Source organism: Melospiza melodia, chromosome 15, assembly GCF_035770615.1.
Source record: "Melospiza melodia melodia isolate bMelMel2 chromosome 15, bMelMel2.pri, whole genome shotgun sequence".
Classification (NCBI taxonomy): Eukaryota; Metazoa; Chordata; class Aves; order Passeriformes; family Passerellidae; genus Melospiza; species Melospiza melodia.
Window position 1 is genome coordinate 2,955,678 of NC_086208.1, and position 17,838 is coordinate 2,973,515.

The 17,838-nt window shown below is 50.9% G+C and overlaps 1 long non-coding RNA gene across 4 annotated transcripts in view; it reads left to right on the forward strand.

The window, feature by feature from the left end:
- The window catches only part of LOC134425110 (uncharacterized), a 91,300-nt gene extending 73,465 nt beyond the window's left edge, over window positions 1-17,835 (forward strand). The window contains exons 7-12 of one of the 4 annotated variants that reach the window (XR_010029602.1): window positions 9,492-9,589; window positions 10,524-12,599; window positions 12,774-12,996; window positions 13,300-13,569; window positions 13,686-13,766; window positions 16,288-17,833. This is a non-coding gene — a long non-coding RNA (uncharacterized LOC134425110). Of the gene's footprint in view, window positions 1-9,491; window positions 9,590-9,952; window positions 12,997-13,299; window positions 13,570-13,685; window positions 13,767-16,287 lie in introns of all 4 variants that reach the window. The other 3 variants (XR_010029603.1, XR_010029604.1, XR_010029601.1) reach the window with 3 other exon arrangements.
- The last annotated feature ends 3 nt before the right edge of the window (window positions 17,836-17,838 follow it).

Below are 17,838 nucleotides of genomic sequence, written 5' to 3' on the forward strand. Positions count from 1 at the left end.
CTGGCTTTGGGAGGTGTGGGCATGATCTGGCTTCCCACTTCCAGAGGGCAGGGTTAGATGGGATATTAGGGAGAGAGTCTTCCTTGTGAGGGTGGAGAGGCCCTGGCTGGCACTGATTGCTCAGAGAAGTGTCCAGGGCCAGGTTGGATGGGGCTTGGAGCAACCTGGGACAGTGGAAGGTGTCCCTGCCCATAGCAGGGGTAGGATGAAATGATCTTCAAGGACCCATCCAACCCAAACCAGTCTGGGATTTTCTGATTCTATGGTCTGCCCCTTTTGCACCACTTCCCAAGAGCAGAGGTGTACTGTTGGAGGGAGGGACAGAGGCAGCTCTTCTGCTGGCAGCTGTGTAGCAAATCCCCCTGCAGAAATACATCTCAGAACCTCAGAACTCCTCAGAACTGGCCAAATGTCTCCAGGCTGGTACAGCAGAGCACAAAGGAAGTGGTTGATATTCAGACCTTGGTCTTTAGCTGTGTAGGAGCTGAAAGCACAGGCAGGGCTGTGCCTCTGGGAGAGAGGCCTGGGCAGCCTTGGCACAGAACTGGAGCTCTCTGTGCTGCACTGGAGGCAGAGGAATTGTTATTTAAAGGAGGTGCCTTGGATGCTGGAGCTGCCCCACTGTGCACAGCCCTGATCTCACTGTGGGGTCAGCTCAGCACAGACTGCTCTGGAGCAGGGTCATGGCTGGGAGTTTGGGCAGGAGGAGAGGAATTCTGACTGTGCACAGAATCATCCAAGGGCTCCATCTCAGGGCTGTTGCTGATGGCACACAGGCAGGAGGGAACAGGGAGGGAGGGCAGCTGAAGGGAGTTCCTGCTACAGTCAGCTCAGTGTGGCCTAGGAAGGCTTTAGGCAGCATGTCCCCCATCCCTGTCTGCTTTTCATTATTGTTTTTATAGCCAGAAATAAGAGCTTTATTGGCTTTATTCATCTCCTGTCAGATGCCCAATCAACATCTGGCAACACAGTAATTCCCACAAAGTGCTGACCTAGCGAGAGCCAGTGGAGCAGGAGGTGTGCAGGAAGGTCTCCTTCCCCCTTTCCATCCCTGGCTGCCCTTTTCATTATCTTCCCAGCACAAGGGGGATGTGTACCCCTCCTCACTGCATTTCAGAGCACCAGGCTCCTGGGGGATCCTGGGGCTGGAAGGCACCTGACAAAGCAGCTGGGGCATGGAGATAGGGGCAGGAGGGACTGAGCAGGAGACAGGGCATCCCAAAAACCCCTGCTGGGCTGGAATCAGCCCATGCATGGGAGGAGATTGGACAAATGGATCAGAAAGGAGCTGATCCATTCCTTTGAGCTGGGCCAGTGTAAGGGATGCACACAGCAAGGCAGAGCAGCTCAGCTCCCCCTCCTCCCATTTGCCTCTGTTTGGATTTGCACAGGACTCAGAACTCAGACATGAGAATGCAGGGACCCCAAGGGGTCTTGGACAGAGTTTCTTGCATGTTAGAAGATTTTAAGATCCAGCAGAAGATTGAATAGAGAGGAACCCATTTTTATTTACTTTGGTGCCTATTGGACTCATAATAAAACAGGGTGTAACAAGCCAGAGGCAAGCTGTGTTCCACTCAGAGATTAGCTGGAGTGTGGCTGCTCCAGCAGGTCCAGCAGGTTCCCTGTCAGATCCCTGGGCTCCCACACTGGATCTCCTGAGCCCCCTTTTCCCACAGTCCCGCCCTGTCTTCTCCCTCAGGTGTGGGTGGCTCGGTTTGTGCTGGATTCTGGGAGCTGCCTTTCCACATCTTGGCTTCTCTTTGCCCCCTCTCCTGCATTCCAGCTCCAGCCAGTTGGTCAGGGCAGTTCCTGCCTCTTCTCTGTCCCACATTTGGGTCCTTTTCTGCTGGCCACTTCCATGGCATGTTCCCTTCTTTCCTGTGGCACTGTTCCTGTCCCTCTGATCGTGTTCCTGTCCCGGACCAGTGTCTGCCCAGCTCTTTGATGTGCTCTCCTGCACCATAAATCCTCCACGGGCTCTGCAAGCCCTTCCAAACCTCCATCCTGAGACAGCTTCTACCCAAGGCCACTTTGTGACTTCAGGTGGTTTTGTCACCTTGTGCCTGCACTTAGGTGCCTGTGGTGAGTGGAGTGGGTTCCCCTTTCCCCCTGCCCAGTAGTGGAGCCAGGGCAGGTGGTCTTTGGCTCCAGGAGGGAAAAGCTCTATCTCAACATGGATATTGCCCCTGGAGCAGCAAACCCTGCCATGAAACAAGGACTCAGACCCTTGTAGCCCAAAGCAATGCTGGATACCTGCAGCCTGCTCCCATCCAGCCCCTTTCTGGGACATGCAGCGTCCCCAGGCCCCCAGAGCTGGGTGTCTGTGCCCATCCTCTGCTCCAAGCCTGCAGCAGAAGACACAGATCACTCAGAGAAAGGTCCCAGACTGCCTCATCAGCTGCCCACTCATGTGAGCAAATGCCACCAGTGGGAGCCGAGGCATTGCAATCCAGCCCAGAACGCTCCTTTGAAGACATTTCAGCAGCTCAATTAAGTTTCCACTTGTGTGTTTTCTTTTCCCCCCCTTTGCTTTCATGGTCATTTAAAACAAATAAAGTGAGCAGAACACGGCAGCATGATAACCACCCTTTAATTCCCTTCCCACGGGTCTCCTGATTATTTGGTGATTCAGCGGCAGCGGGGGGAGCGTTCACGGAAGGGAGGGTGGGAGCTTCCCACAGGGACTGCAGCTCACAGCCAGGGCCCCCGAGCCCTGGGGAGGAATACGTGCCTGGGGCTGTCCTTTCGAGCCCCGGGATGTGCTGAATGCAGTGCAGTGCACGGCGCTGGGCGAGCAGCTCTCAGTGCCCTCGTTGTTCTCGCATTGTGCTCTGGGGACGGCACCAGCGCTCGGGATGTGTTTCACGCTTCTGTGCAAACACAATATGAGATGAAGAATTCATACCCTCGCACAAGAGCAGAGTGGATTTTCTCATAACAAGGAAAAGCAGCCAGATCGGAGCCTGCCAATTCCTGCCCCGTGCTCCCGCCTTCCCTAGGAAGTTCAAACAAGCCTGTGCTTTTAAACTGGTGCAGAGAAGTATATTACATTTTTTTTTAAACCAACACAAATCCTTTTGGATATTTTTTACATTATTCCCCCCACCTCTGTCTCAGTAGGTGACTTTTCCAGCCCTCCCCCACTTGGTCTGCTGGGTGTGAGTGGGGGTGGAGGAGAATTCCATGTGTTTTATGTGTGTGAACAATTAATAGTGGGACTGTGTCTCGCTGGAAGAGCATGTAAAACACACTCCAGGAGGGGGAAAAGCACAACTGCCCAGGCTGCTAAACACTCCAGAGCTTTTCCTGTCCTGCAGGAAAACATGGTGTGGGGGTTTGCTTATTCATTAGCAGCAGTAAATAACGGGCCTCACCTTGAGCTCTCCTTCCGCCACTTCTGCTTCTCCCCAGCCTCCAGGCTGGCAAGTAAAGGAAATTCTTGCTGTCCTCTGGGTGACAAATTGGGGGTTTATAGCTGTTCACATTTTAGCTTTTGTTCCCCCCCTGAAAAGCTCTGTTCTCGTCCTTGTGGCTTTGTGTTTCCCAGCATCTGAAGTGCTTCTGCCAGTCTGACACTAGAGGCAAGTCCTGACCCCAGTGCCTGAGCTGTCAGTGCCACATCCCAGCTGGGCATTGTGCATGCAGGTGCTTTTCCTGGCCAGGATGCAGGGTGCACCTGAGTCATTCCATACATTTATAATCTGATCCCTTGGAACAGCTCTGTCAGCAGCTTCTCCTCCCTCGTGCACTTCGTGGAGATGTTTCCATCCCTGGGCGCCCTGGAAGTCCCAACAAGCCATGAGTGGCCAGGACCTGCCAAAGCATGTTGATCCAGACACTGGGTCCCTGCAACCTGTGCTTTCCCCAGCACCTTCATAAAGTGTCCTGAGTTCAAGTGATTCAGGGAGCACATTTCTGGACTGCCAGCGAGCTGCATCCATCACTCCCCTGAACATGCACCAGATTGTTAATGCTCCAGGCCAAATACCACGTCTTTTTTAATGCCTACCAAATGTAGTGCGTGCTGCTGGCTTTATATTTATAATAATTATTAAAGTAATGGCAGTAGCTGCATTCCTATAGGCTAGAAGTGGCCAGGAACAGACAAAAAAAATGATTCATTGTTCCAATTAATGCTCGAGCTCACACCGGTGATTAATTAGCCTGGCGATAGCGCTATGCAAAAGATCAGGGTGAGAATTAATAGGGAGACACGTGCTGACTTTTAAGATGGTTCCAGCCCTCTTTAGAGCCTTTCCTTGGGCCTGTTTAATTAGAGGCAGCGGCACGGGCTCGCTCCGCGCCGACACCCCCGACGGCAGGCACTGAGCAATATTTATATGACAGGGTGCCGTGGAAAACTTCAAAATTAAATTCCCATCCAGGTCTCTAAATATAATTCTGAAATGTCAGAGATGCTGGGAAGAATGCTGGCGCTGGATGAAGTTGCTGTCAGGGAGAGGCAATAGTGTGCCAGATTTATACAGGCCTGAATAGGCAGGTGACTTTTCAGTGTTTAAGGAGCCTGAGGTGCTCTGATGGATGTGTTTCACCTGGTGGGAGGCACAGGATCCAACAGGAACACTTGCTGGAGCCTTGTGTGCCTGGCTTGGATGGGGGAGATGGAGCAGGAGCCTGCGAGTTCCCCGGGGGCACAAGCCATTCTGGAGCACCAACCTTTGAAGGTGAGCCCTGTTGGCAAAGTTTCTCCTCCTGGTTTTATTCATCTCTCTTTCTATAGCCTCATTATCTCTCCCTTCTGCACATTGGTGCCTCCCACCACCCCAATTCATTTTTCCCAGTTGCAGCAGCTATTGAGTGGTTTATAGAGATGGGGTTGAGGCAGTCCCCCCTGGCTGCTCCCAAATCGCTGACGAGGCCGATTCCTCTGCTCACACATCAATCTGGGAGCACCAGCAAAGTTCCATCTTGGCTGACTTAATTGTTAGGAGCTGCAGCCCCAATGTCTTTGTAAATAAAATAGTTTCATCTCATGGGGCCTGCCTGGAGAGAGGGGAATAAATACATCAATATGTAAATGGATCCACAAGAGGAGGATGAACTGGGACTTTGAAAAACTGATAAAGCATCTTAGGAGATGCGTTGTCACTGCACTTTGTGCATATTCTGATGAAGCAGACAGTGAGGCTGGATCTCAGCCTGGGTTGGGGAGGGAGGGAGGGAGGGAGAGGGAAATGAAGAGGGAGGGAGGGAGAAGTGTGGGCACCAGCACACCGTGACTGCAATTCTTGTATGGATTGATTTGACTCAAATATATTCTGAGGCTGGTTTAATTGCTCCTTTAGTCTCAGGCTTTGATTTTCCCATTGTTTTCACATGTCTGCCACTGAGACTTTCCTGCATTTCAAGCAGCCTGGCTGGGACAGTGTCCAGCCTGAGCTGCACCTCTGTGTGACTGGGAGTCAGCACCTGTCCTTGCCCAGCCCTTGCCCAGAGTCTCTGCAGCACAGTGGGCACGTGGTAATGACAGCAAAGGTCAGGCTTTTGCTGGATGGGTGTTTGAGCTGTGTAACAGCATCGGGGGTTATTTTGGAAAACAAATCCTGAAGCTTTTGGGACACCTTGTTCATGACGAACCTGTGCTGGTGTAACCCCCCACAGGAGATGGGAGGGAACTGGGGGAGAGCAGCTGCACGGAGCACGTGGCCAGTGTGCATCCTGCAGGATCCTGCCTGGCTGCCCTTTCCCTTTCCCTTTCCCTTTCCTTTTCCCTTTCCCTTTCCCTTTCCCTTTCCCTTTCCCTTTTCCCTTTCCCTTTCCCTTTCCCTTTCTCTTTCCCTTTCCCATTCCCTTTCCCATTCCCTTTCCCTTTCCCTTTCCCTTTCCCTTTCCCTTTCCCTTTCCCTTTCCCTTTCCTTTTCCCTTTCCCTTTCCCTTTCCCTTTCCCTTTCCCTTTTCCCTTTCCCTTTCCCTTTCCCTTTCCCTTTTCCCTTTCCCTTTCCCTTTCCCTTTCCCTTTCCCTTTCCCATTCCCTTTCCCTTTTCCCTTTCCCTTTCCCTTTCCCTTAACCTTTTCCCTCTCCCTTTCCCTTTCCCTTTCCCTTTCCCTTTCCCTTTCCCTTTCCCCTTTCCCTTTCCCTTTCCCCTTTCCCTTTCCCTTTTCCCTTTCCCTTTCCCCTTTCCCCTTTCCCTTTCCCTTTCCCTTTCCCTTTCCCTTAACCTTTTCCCTTTCCCTTTCCCTTTCCCTTTCCCTTTCCCTTTCCCTTTCCCTTTCCCTTTCCCTTTCCCTTTCCCTTTCCCTTTCCCTTTCCCTTTCCCTTTCCCTTTCCCTGTCCCTCCCCGCTGTCCCCGGTGCCCACCCTGGGCAGCCGCTGCATCCGCGGCACTCCCACGGCACCGGGGCAATGCCGAGGTTCCCCTGGCCCCCGGCAGTCCCCTGCCCTGTCAGACCAGAGCAAACCTGTCACCCACACCGGCCTCGGGCCCTTCTCCAGCATTTTGCGGGCCGGGAGAGCACGGAGCGCTCCCTTCCCTCCTGCCGCGCTGCCCGCGGCGCTGCTCCCTCTCCGCGGGCGCAGCTCCAGCCCTTGTTTTGCAGAGCGCCACGTGGAATTTTATCACCTTCAACAATGAAATCTGTCACCTTCAAGCTGCCTTATTGTGATCTGGAGACTCGTGCCCGGCCGCTGGAACTGGGCTCTGTCACAGAGCGCTGCGTCCCTCCCCAGCGCTTACGCCCACGACCGACTTGAGGGGACTTTAGGGACCACAATTGTGCTGTTTTGTCCCCGGGATCAGGTCGTTAATTGATCTTTTTCCTTTCTTTCTCTCCCTCTGCCTCCTCCTGTCTCATGAGCATCTCAATCTGCTACACCCCCCCTCCAGCTCGGAGAATAAATCCCAGCAGAGCCGCAGTACAGCCGCTGTTCAGGAGGAGATCCGGGAGGTTAAAGAAGCATAAATACATATTTAAATACATGTTTAAAAGGATGGCACCCTCGTCTTCATCAGGTATAGAAACACAGGAGTTTGAGTCATTGCTTGCTGGACCATCTCTGTGACAAAGTGATTTTATAGTAAAGCCAGGGAGTGGTGCCTCCTCAGCTTGGATGTCACAGCTCTTCAAGGAGGCTTTGTGGGAGCCTTTCTGGGGACACTTTGGTAATAAATTGACTTTTATTAATCTGCTTTAATTACCTGCTAAGATCAGAATGCTTGCTGCATTTCTCTGGTGTGTATTGTAGCTGCATTTTTGCTTGAGGGGGTGAGTAGTTTGCCCTGAAATGCAGTTATGTACATTTGTGTACACATTTGTATGGGCTAATTATAAACTCATCATCAGCACTGCACTATCTGTACAGCAAAAGTGTTGTCACTGCTTGGAAATGCCTGCTTTGGAGCAGAAATCAGACCTTTTTTGTGAAATCATTTGGTCACATCTTTGGGGTTTAGATTTTCAATGAATAATCAATACCTGCAACAAAAGATTTAAACAAAAAGAAAGGTGTTCATTGAAGTTTCTCCACAGGAAAAAATCGATCCCATGTATTATTAAATACAAAGAGACTTATGTCTTGAGTTTCATCTCGCCACAGCTTATAATAACCCTTCAGAAGCTTGAAGCAGGGCTTTTTTTCATTAAACAAAATGTTGGGTTCCCCTGAGCATCTCTCTACTTCATTACAGGCATGTGTTGGAAGTTGCCTGTGCCCAGCAGCTCTGGCCTGGAGGGCTGAGCTCATCCCTGCCCGTTCTCATAAAAATAGGAATATTTATTTCCAAAGTAGCTGCAGAAGCAGTGTCAGCACATAAACAGTGTCAGGGAAGCACATTTTCTGGATGGCAGGTTTAAACATCTGCCTGTTGAGCACCTGGCTAGGCAAGTGGGGCCATGGAGAGGTCACTGGTGACTGAAGGTGCAGTGGGTGCTGTAACTCATTTCCCCCAGCCTGGGATCCCTGACCTTAGAGAAGTCCCCATCTCTGTGCAGTTACTGTGCACTTGGACACATAACAGCATCCAAGGGCTGGGAGTACAACAATTTCCAGCACCACAAGAAAACCATAATTGCTCTGGCCCTTTATCTTTGGATGTTCCAGAGGTGGGACTCCAAGGCAGCCCAGCAAACTTGGAATAAAGAAATGTTTCAGTCATATTTTCATTCCTCATGGCCAAGTTCCAGTCTCCAAAATGGCATTAGCAGGGTGAGATGCAGCTGAGTTTCACCTCTGCCAACCCTGGGCAGCTTCTGTTGCAGCCCTGGCCCTGGCAGAGCTCTGGGGATGCCCCTGTGTGGGGTGTGCCAGGCAGCTCTTGCTGCCCTAGGCCAGGCTGTCCCACTGACTGCCCCAGCTGCAGAGTTTTTGTGACAAGTCAGTGCAAACCACTCCTCCAGCACACACAGATTTGTTTTGCAGGGCAAAAATCAGCAGCAATGCAAATACCTCACTCTGTTTCATTTCTCCCTGTCTTTTTTTCCCTCTTTGCTTCAGGAAAGCTGGAGGAGGCAAGGCAGGATTGACACTTTCTCCCACCAAGGGCTTTTCCTAAGAAGCCTGCTGGGAACACTCCTGTGTGTTTCTCTTTAGGTGGGAGCTCTTTTGATTTTCTCACTGCCAAAGTTGCACCAAGGCGCCTGGAGAAGGATTTGCTGCTTGCTTATGAAATCCATTCTCCCTCGAGGATCTGCTCTTTCCAGCTTGATAAACTCTTAATTCTTGCTGTCTAACAACACCAAGGGACTGTGTTTTGTGCTTTGATGAGTGTTTGGTGATTGATGTTCATTTGTGCTTGCAGGAGATCAGTAACCTCATTTCGGTTTTGCCAGAACATTGGGACAAGAGCTCTGTGTCCTTCTCTGTTCTTGGTCAGGTACAAATGAAAGAGAAAGTGAAGAGGCTGTAGCCTGTCCAGAGCTACCCTGTCACCCCTTGGCTCTGTCCTGGCACTGTTTGTGCCCCACTTTGCACAGGGGCACTGGGAAAGGACACACTTGGCTATTTTTGCTGCTGTTGTTTTATCTTTTTTTTTAGTCTTGGTTCTGTTCACTGTCTGGGATATTTGGAAGGAGCTGTTGTAACTTGGCACGGGAGGAGATTGCTTAAATATTACCTCACAGAGTCGATGTAAATTTAGAGTAGATAAGACTTGGACTCCAAATACCTTTTTTAACCCTTTACTGTCTTTTCCAAGTCCATGCCCTCTGCTCTTTCTGAGCTCTTTGCAGCAGTTTTGAGAGGAACATGACTCCTGTTTTGTCACTTGTCTGGGATACCCAAACAGTTTGTACATGGCCAGCAGAGAGATCTTCCACTCACCCCCACATGGGCACACACACACAGGTGCATCCTCTGGGGAAGGATTTATCAGCAGAAGAAATCCCAGAGGAAAGTTGCCCATAATGATGAATGCACAGAAAATATGCTGTCCTACATCCAGATAGGCAGATAATATCATCTGCCAAACTGTGCCACTGTTCTCAGAGAGTAAATGTCATTTCCCTTTAAAAAATCCATTTTCTTTCCTTAGGGGAAAGGACACTTGGAGCACCTGTACCGAAAGGAGAAGGCGAAGAAGCCTGTGAGCATTCCCTGCCTCCTCTGATCTTATGCAGATTCTAAACACAGGTCTGGTTGTTTCTTATATATATTTATTTTTCCTTTCTGCTTTTTTTGCTTTGAAGTATCTGCCTGTGTTCTCAATGAAGAACAGCTGAGAGATCAGCAAAATGGCTTAAGAATTCAGCAGGCTGTGAGCTATTTGGATTGAAAACAGTGCCTGGGAGAGAGCTCTTCACACTGCCTTGCTAAACAATCTCCTCCTGTCACCATCAGCGATTGCTGTCCTTTGTTTGTCACCTTCCCTCTGACTCTCCAGAGCCTTAGAGGGAACCAAGGAGGCTCCTTTCCTTTTTTCTTTGTTAAATTCCCCCAAGTCCTCCTTTAAAAACCCACAGCACAGCCCTTATGGCCCATCTGCTGTTGTTTCAGGTTTTCTCCATGGCTTTGTTCACCATTAAGCAAACCCTGGATCCTTGGGAACCACAAGCAGGACCCGAGTGTCACCCAGAGCTGCATCTCCCCCTCTGTGTCCTGCCAAAGAGGAGTTGCCCACAGGACACTCAGGCACAGATTCTGGAGTGTCTCTAAAGCCATTTTTGTTCAGAAATTCCTGTTGTTGTTGTTCCCGCTGACCTCTGTGGGCTGTATCTTTTCCAGACATTTCTGACGTTTCTCACAGGGTAATCGGTGAATGTCACAGACAACAATTCTGCTGACTTCACTTTGGCTTCTGTTCCCCATTGGATGGGCTCCTCTCTTGATGGGGGAACGCCTCCAGCCAAAAAGAGAGGAAAAAGCCCCCAGCCCCTGAGCTAAGTGAAAGCAGGCCCGAAGGGAAGCGCGTTCCTGCCGCAGTGCCTCTCGCTGCCTGGCTCCTGTTCCGTGCTTGGGGATGAGCCAGACTCCAGTGCCTCCGTGCTTTTGATTCCTGTTTATCCCCAGCAACATGATTGTCTGTAATTATATATAATCTCCTCCTTGTTTACTCTTCTTCCTCCAGGTCTGAACGCAAGCTCGATGGCAACTCTGTGCTCCGTCTGCCAGGGCTCCAGCTCCAGCCGCTCCTCTCCATCCTCCACCTTCTTTTTCCAAAGTAACAAAGCCATTGGATTTCCTCCCACCCCTTCCCTGCGCCTCCCCTCCCCCTCGCTGGCACCGGGGTTATTTATACAGAATGTGGAAACAATTTGCAGGAAAGGGAACAATGTAAGCGGGAGCGAGGGAAGGGAGGCGAGTTTGCAGTGCACGCTGAGAGCCCCGGCGGTGGAACGCTGCTTTTGGGGGAGCACGGGGGGCAGGCTGTTTTCCTTTCTTCCTTCTCCCCTCTCCCACCGTCTCCCTGAGCTCCTTCTATCCTGCTGGAGTCGAGGCCAAACCAGAGCAACGAGATCTGAGTGAGTTTTGGAGGCTGTTCAGGCTGGATCCCGCCCTGCGCTGCAGCTCCGTGAGGCGGTATCTGTGTACTTAATCCCCTCAGAGGTTCTGCTCTCGCATCATCCCTGCTCCTGGATTAGCATTAATGAACAGCATGTGTGCTCCAGAGGTCCTGCTCCAGGCCCTGGAGCTGCAGCACTGCCTGGTGTTACACACAGCTATTCCCAGGAACAGTTCTGCTCAAAGAGGACATTTCTGGGAGTGAACGAGGCAGGAACTTCTTGCAAAGTCTGATTTCAGTCTTTCTGCCCTCACCTGCTCAGCACTGAATTTCCAGGGCATCCCAGCACCTTGCTGGCTCCATTGGGAGTGTGTCTGTAAATCCAGCAGTTTCCCTGAGTGCTCTGGGCTGGGGAAGCTGAACCAGCACTCACTCAGCACCTCTGAGCAGTTCTGGGCTCTTCAGACCTTGCTCTGCATGGTGAAGTCCTCAAAGAGAGATAACCCAAACCCACACATCCTTTGGGGAAGGGCCATAGGCATTGCAGATGGAAGGGAATGTTCTCCTGGTTCCAGGCTGGAGCAGAGCAGCTGCCCTGGCCACAGTGGGGGCCTCCTGCCCTGCAGGGAATCTCCTTTCCCAACAGCCTCCAGCCCTGGATGGGATCGGTGCATTGTGCTGAGCTGGTAGGGCAGGGCCAGGGAGCTGCCAAGTAGGACAGTGTGTTCCTCCCTAAAGCAGGCAGATTCCTGGCTGAGAGCTGGTGCAGCTGATCCACTGTGCTCCAGTGGTACAGAGGGACAGTCAGAAGGAACCTCTGGTGGGCTTTTCCTTCCTGAGAATCCATCCTCTCCACTTCCCAGTTCTTCCTGCTCCTTCTCAGTCATTGTCCACACACACAGAGTGTGAACTTCCCCTGGATGTTTGCTCTGGAACCGGCCATGTCTGCTCTCCCACGTGGAAGGGGAGGTGGGTCTGCACAGGCTGGGCCTCCCAGAGCTCAGGGCACAGCAGAGCCTCTTCCAAATGCTGCTCCCTTTAGCCAGTCCTTGCCTGAGTTACCAACTCCAGGAGTGAAGCCCAGGAAGGGCTGGAGCAAAGACACTTCGGCCACTGATGTTCTCTGGTCAGAGCAGTTCAGCTCTTTGGATTCTCCTATTTCTCCTGACTCTGAGAAGGGCCCAGGAAAACAATTTCTGTTTTCCCTTCCAATCCAGGCACCAGCATGGACTGGGAGCAGACAGAACCCAGGCCCAGCAGAGCTGGGGATCACTGGTTCCCACTGCAGCCACGCCGCGTCCAGGAGCACAGCATGAGCCACAGCCTGGCTGCTTCCCATCCCTGCTCCTGGCAGGAGCCTGGTGCTGTCTGAGCACCTGCCCAGGCTTGTTCCTCACTGTGCTTCCCTGCTGGCAAAGGCAGGGATAGGGGAGAGCTTGAATCCATCAGCCTCTGGAGAGAGCACCCCTCGTGCAGGCTCGGGCAGGAGGGCAGCAGCTCTGCTGCTCACAGGGGCCTCTGGGCAGACACAGACATCTTCAGTCTCTCTCTGACTCCCAAGGGTCTCCCCTCATCTTCTGGAGAGATGCAGCCTTGAGTTCCACTGCATGGAAAGATCTCAACTCACTTTTGACAGGTTTGGGCAAAGTGGAGGCTTGAAGCTCCTACAGAGACTAAACTGCAGAGACCGGAGGGACCAAGGTAATTTCAGGGCAACAGCCATTGGAACACTTGTGCTTTTTCCCTTCTGGTTCTAAGTGTTCAAATTCTCACCAAAATATAAGACAAACTCTCCTTGGAATGACTGTGCTGCTGAAAACATTTGGAATTTCCTCTTTCATCTGTTTTTTTCTCTTTTTAAAAATTATTTTGAAGGTTCTTTAGATGAGAACAGATTTGCATTCCTCTCTCCCTGCTGCTCACTTCCCACCTGAAATCTTCAGCTGCTCTTTGCAGTTCCCAACACAATGGTGAGTGAAATCCTGAACAGAGCATTCAAACTTGAGGTGAGGAAAAGCAACAGCAGCAGATGGGCTTGTAAACAGCAGAGACCTGGCTCAGGCACAGAGGTCCTGGTGGAGCAGGAAGGAGCAGGAGGGTTGGTAAACACAGAGCACTTTCCATTTTCTGGGCTGAAATGTGGGGATCTGGGGAGGGGAGGGCGGTGGAGGAGCAGCAGCGCTCCCGTTCTGGCACAGTCGGCTCTTCCCTGCAGAAGCTGTTCCTGTCAGAACTTGCAGCAAATGGGAGAAGATGGGAAAGTGGGGGACGTTTTCCAGCATCAGGGAATTTGTGGGTGATGAAAACAAGATTTCCCAGCAGCCCTTTTGCACCAGTCTTGGTTTCTAAAGAGGTATCTTGCTGTTTTCTTCCCTTTCCTTGAATTCCTTCTGAAAATCAGTCAGCAGAGTTGGGAGTAACTTCACCGATACAAAATTGCCAAAAGTTACCTGCAAGTTTGCAGCTGGACAGAGGAAAAAGAAACCCAGAGCAGAGTCCCCACAGGTGGAAGGAAAAAGCAGAATAAGGAGGCTCAGTTCCATAGTTTATTGAGCCCAGAGGGATTTCTACAAACCACATGGCATCAGGTGTCAAAGAAATGAGGAATGAAAACCAACGTGGAACAAGGGAGCAGCCCAAAACTCCCACAGCCCAGCAAAGCTCCAGAAAGGTTGGAGAGGCTTTAACAGCCCCTTAATGTGAGTGGGCTGGCCATGAGCAGCCTCTCCACCTTGTTCTGTCAGGGGAAATCCTGAGTCATGTCATGGGTGTTCTTGCCTTGGACAGGGAGAATCTGCACATCCTGTGGAGTCCAGGATCACAGAAAGAGACTGATGAAAGAAGGTTCTGGGCTGGGATTCTGGAGAGGTTTGTGCTTGATCCAGGGTTGAAGGGCTGTTGTTTCTGTTTTTCTTGGGGATTGAGCAGGGAGAGGTTACTGAGTCCCTGAACCTTAATGTAACATGATTAGAATCTGGAACAGACTCCAAACCAGACATTTAGGGACTACTAAATGTACAAAGCAGCTTGGATATCTGTCACCAGAGTTTATCCAGTTCTGGAAAAAGCCTCTGAAATGGGCAGTGCTTTAACAAAGTACAGATGTCTGGGGACTCGAAATACAAGGAAAAAATATGAGGAGGAAGAGATAACACTTTCTCCATTTCTTAGAGAGGAAGAAAATGCCAGAAAGTTATTAATTTTATTCCCAGGACTGTGGTAGCTGGACAAGGATCCAAGGTTAAGGTGATCCCCATGACCTGACACTTGCAGAACAATTGGGCTCCCTGCATCCTGACATGAGGAGTTCTAGGGAGATCTGTAATCCCCAGTAATAACCTCACAGGTTAATTGGTGTCTGGAAATGAGTTTATTAGGTAGGTGGGCTAGAGGGGGTTTAATTACGTGTTTAGATCAGCGTTGCTTCAAGCATTAGTTTTGCCTGGGAAAGGAAGGTGTAATGTCAGGAGCAACACTTTCACACTGCTTAGATTGAGCCAGGGGGGCTGGAGAGAGCCCCTGGACTGTTGGGGAGGATGGAAATGAGCTCTGAGTTAAAGCATCTCTTTGCTGTTTTGGGCCAAAATTCGTGTAAGGCCCAGTTCCCTGAGAATGGCACTTAGCAGTTTTTGGACAGTCAAGCTGTCAGAAGGAATCCCTCTGAAATACACATTAGATTTCTTTTTTTGGGCTTTATTTCTCTTTTCTGCTTTGTGTCATATTCTCCTCATGGCTTTCCAGAGCAGAGTTACTCTTCCACTTGTTCCCTTTTGCCTCCTGCTGAGTCAATTCCTTTCTTTTCCAACATTATTTGTACTGTAGTCACTCCCAGAATCTGGGAAATCATCCTCAGAAGTCTCCCCATCTCCTGAGCTTACTGCCAACTCTCCCACTAAAGCTTTGAATTCTTTGTTATAAAGAAGAATAAAAGGCCAGCAAAGTGCACCTCGACACCCATTCAGGTGCCATTACCCTGTAATTCTTTAAAAACTCTGTGTGCATTTATAGTCACTGGGAAGTGCTGGACTGGGAAGCCTCAGGACTAAATTGGTGTTAGCACATGAAAGAGAGCCAGTCCTGCTTGGGCAGCAGGCTCTGGGCAGGTTTGGGCACCAGCTTGCTTGGTGGGCTTGGGACAATAATTCCCTGCCTGTGCCCCTGCTGGCAGTGCCCAGCTCCAGCTGTGCCCGTTTGGATCAGGAGCTCCCAGGGACAGAGCCTGTCCCCACCCCTGGAGCTGCAGCAGAGCCTGAGCTCAGCAGGGATCACAAACAGGGATGAGAGGAATGCCCAGGCAGCAGGGCAAGGCTCCCAGACTCACTGCCCTGTGAGCATCCTGGAACCCTGCAAACTGTCTCTGTTCCCAGCCCTTGGCTTCTCTCTGCCAGCCAGCAAAGGGTTCATCACTTCCAAATACAGCAGAGAGGTGAGCTGGCAGCTTCCCAGTTCCACTGGGAAACAGGGGAAATCACCAAACTCACTCTGCAAACTCAAGCTGAGCCTGATCAGACCCTCCATCCTGCCTGCAGCTCTGCCACCTCCCCACAGGTGAAAAGCTCCTTGTGTTTCTGAGCCATCCCATCCCATCCCATCCCATCCCATCCCATCCCATCCCATCCCATCCCATCCCATCCCATCCCATCCCATCCCATCCCATCCCATCCCATCCCATCCCATCCCATCCCATCCCATCCCATCCCATCCCATATCGCCCATGCTCCAGCCTGCTCCAGTTTGCCAGCAGAGAAATCCATTTTCTCCCCTCCTCCCTTGTTTGAGGAGCTGCAGACACATCCCTTGGCTTTCCCTCTTCTCTGCAGGCTTTTCCAGAGCCCTTTCCTCCCGTTGTTTGCTCGTTCCCTGCACTCCATCCCATCTTTTGCCTCCCTCCCTGCTTGGATACAGCATCTCGCTGGTCCTGCCTCACACTCTGAGCAGGGGTATTAGATGGATTCCCCATAGAGTATAAATTGAATGGAGAGAAGTGGCTGGTTTCCCAGCAATAATTTATCTGATTAAAAAAATACTCCCCAAACTCCCCCTCCTCTTCCAGTCCTACACCCCCTCCAAAAAGCACCATTGGCATCAGGGCTGCTGTTTGAACTGTGTGATTCCAATTGCTGGAAGAGGGATTTAGATGGGAAAATAACTGGCAAAGGATGGTTCTCAGGGGATTTTCAGTGCTGAAATTTGGAACCTGGGTTGTTGTGTGGGGAAGGCAGAGAGTAAATAACTGTGAGTCAGGTACCTGGGTGATTTGTACCTTTGCCCCCACGTGCCCAGCGCCGGATGCACACACGGTGCTCCCACACGTGTCTGCCCAGCACACACCCTGCACAGCAAGCTGCTCCTGCTGCTCCCTCTCTCCTCTTTTCTTCTCTTACCTCAGGGCTGGCTCCAAATAAAAGGAGGAATCCGCCTCACAAAGTGCATGTCACCCAAAAGAAGGAATCTGCCTCACAAAGGGCATGTCACCCAAAAGAAGGAATCTGCCTCACAAAGTGTATGTCACCCAAAAGAAGGAATCTGCCTCACAAAGTGCATGTCACCTAAAAGAAGGAATCTGCCTCACAAAGTGCATGTCACCTAAAAGAAGGAATCTGCCTCACAAAGTGCATGTCACCTAAAAGAAGGAATCTGCCTCACAAAGTGCATGTCACCTAAAAGAAGGAATCTGCCTCACAAAGGGCATGTCACCTAAAAGAAGGAATCTGCCTCACAAAGTGCATGTCACCTAAAAGAAGGAATCTGCCTCACAAAGGGCATGTCACCTAAAAGGAGGAATCTGCCTCACAAAGGGCATGTCACCTAAAAGGAGGAATCTGCCTCACAAAGGGCATGTTGCCTTGTTTGTTACTTCCATGGGCTTCATTCCTTCCAAACCATTTTCTTCTCTGACATTCCTGTTGTAATTATGGGATGGAAAAGCCACCCCAAGGCCCCTCTCGGGCAGTGGGTTTGGCTGGTGCCTGTTCCTGTGGGGTGCCAGGCAGGTATTTGCAGGTATTTACACCCCAGAGGGCTCCCAGAGCACCGGGATTTACAGCAGGGGCCCCCCGGTGCTGTCAGGGCAGCGCTGCTGCTGCCACCCGAGTGTCTGCACACCTTCCCAGGGCCTGGCATGGCCCCAGGGCTGCTGGACATGCCTCTGCTCACAGCTCATTCTGGCCACTGGGTGGAACAGGATCGGGCCCTGCTGGAGCTTTTCAGCCCGGAGCACCCTCAGGCCAGTGGCCAGGGCTCAGGTTTCCAGGGTTTGGCAGGAGGGCTGCTCAGATGAAACCTCTCTCTGCTCCTTCTGGAGGATTTACACTGCCACAAGTCCTCATTTTTTCCAGATGTTTTACCTAATAAATCAAGGAGTCTCATCAGAGGATTGGGATCCAAAAACTGTTACCATGACTTCAAAGGCACAGGCTGGAGTGGAAAGAAGTGGTGCAGACATTTTATACCACTCTGTATGATCATGAAAATACACTCTGCTCCCAGGATTTTTTTGCTGTGGATACCAGAACTCCAACCATGATTAAGTAAAATGGTGCTGTGCTCCCTCAGCCAACCTTTGCTGAAAATGGAGCTGAAGGAGCCTGAGGCTCTGGGGCTGGCAGGAACCAGGCTGGGGCTGGTCCTGAGAGGGGCTGAGCTCTGCCAGCCCCTGTCCAAAATCCTGCAGCATTAACTCAGGGCTGAACTCACTCCATCTTTTCAGATCAATATTCAGCTGCATATTTTCTCCCAGTGCTGGTTTAGGCAATTCCCACATAAGGAATCAGATGTTCATCTTCTTCAGATGTTGGGAGAGAAAAAGATAAAAAGAGTTACATGGCTGTAAAATGTGATTGTGACTATTCAGACCAGTTTGTTCCTTGATCAAGAATGTAACTTTTTTTTTTTTGTAGTGAAGGCTTTTTACAGTGTCTACATGGTGTCATTTTCTTTT